Source organism: Triticum aestivum, unplaced genomic scaffold (genome assembly GCF_018294505.1).
Source record: "Triticum aestivum cultivar Chinese Spring unplaced genomic scaffold, IWGSC CS RefSeq v2.1 scaffold310762, whole genome shotgun sequence".
NCBI lineage: Eukaryota > Viridiplantae > Streptophyta > Magnoliopsida > Poales > Poaceae > Triticum > Triticum aestivum.
The window spans coordinates 1-1,649 of record NW_025248699.1 but is presented as its reverse complement, the minus strand read 5'-3'; the positions used below and the strand labels follow the sequence as shown (position 1 = coordinate 1,649).

The 1,649-nt window shown below is 53.1% G+C and overlaps 1 pseudogene; it reads right to left on the bottom strand.

Moving 5' to 3' along the window:
* Window positions 1-993: 993 nt before the first annotated feature.
* On the bottom strand, window positions 994-1,129 carry LOC123177267 (uncharacterized; annotated as a pseudogene).
* Between the last annotated feature and the right edge of the window lie 520 nt (window positions 1,130-1,649).

The window sequence follows — 1,649 nt, the reverse complement described above, 5'->3', positions numbered from 1 at the left end:
AGTACTTCTTTCTTCCTACTGTTTTAATAGCAGGACCCCAAACATCAGAAAACACAAGTTCTAAGGAAAATTTTGATTCACTTATTGACTTAGGATAAGGCAACCGGTGACTTTTGCCTTTTTGGCATGCATCACATACATAATCTTTATTGAAAGAATTTGCACACGGGTGATTATTCTTGCTAATGATTTTTCTAACAATAAGAGGAGATGGATGGCCTAGACGTCGGTGCCACCTATCTGGAGATAGCTTGGTGGCACTGAGCATATGCTTCTTGACGTCGGATCCCGTGTGCCTAACCGGGTAGAGTCCTCGTGTACCCCTGCCTCGAAGGAGCACCTTCTTTGTTCCCCGTTCCTTGACAAGAAAAGAATAGGGATGAATTTCAACAAAGGAATTGTTGTCAAGAGCAAGGCGGCTAGCAGAAATTAGACTTTTGTTTGCTTGAGGCACATGAAGGATATTATTTAGAAGGAGATCACGATCAGGAGTGTGAATTGCCGAATGACCGATGTGTTTGATAACCATACCTGACCCACTGGCAGTGTGAATCTGCTCGTTTCCATTGTAGCAATCACGCACGGTCAGCTTCTCCAGGTCTCCAATGATCTGATCGGTGGCACCACTGTCCAAGTACCAATTTGTGTCAACCCCATACTGCGGTGCAGCTAGGTTGGCTGACTTCTCCTCCACGCCTTGGTAGGATTCGTCATAGCGCTTCCAGCATTGCCAAGCTGGATGGCCCATCTTGCCGCAAATTTGGCACTGGACTCTAGGGGCTGCAGAGGCATGGTTGTTGTAGTTGCCCCCGCCACCACCGTTGTGTCCACCACCGCGCCCTCCTGACTTGGAGTAGCCGCCGCCGCGCCCGCTGCGGTCACCACCATTGCCGCCTTGGCGGCGACCGCAATCACCACCGCCACCGTTTCTGCGGCCTTGAGTAGCGGCGTTGGCAGAGGATTGAGACCCTCCACCCCGAAGATTGAGCCTCGTCTCGAAGCTAAGCAGCTGTGAAAACAGCTCGACCACGGTCACCGGCTCCACCCGGGAACACATGGCGGACACCACCGGGTCGAAATCTTCATCTAGCCCGGTGAGGATGTGGGAGACGATGTCGTCGTCCACCTTCTTCCCTGCAGTGATCAACTCGTCGCAGAGGGACTTGATCTTCCCGACATAGTTGGTGATGGAGGAGTTGCCCTTCTGCAGGTTGGCGAGGGCAATCCTGACGTTGGTGGTCTGAGAACGGGTGTGAGATGCAAGCATCCCTTCCACCGTGTTCCAGAGTTCAGCCGCGGTGTGACATGATGCAACCTGGATGGCGATCTCACGAGGCAGTGTCGTCAGAAGATAGGAGAAAACTTGCTGATCTTGAGCATACCAGGTTTGGAATTCAGGGTTTGGCGCCTTCGCCGTCGTCTTGCCATCAGATGAAGTGACATCAATCTGCATGGGCGGCGGTGGCTGCTCGACGTCGAGGTACTTGGCCATCTGTGCGCTTCAGATGGCCGAGAGCACCGTCGCCCGCCATAGGGCCTGATTGCCCTTCGTGAGCTTCTCGGTGGCAGCGTGCGCGAATGGCGAGGATGGGAAGGAACTTGAAGACGACGCCATGGATGTGCTCGAGGATGGCTCTGGTTACCATGTA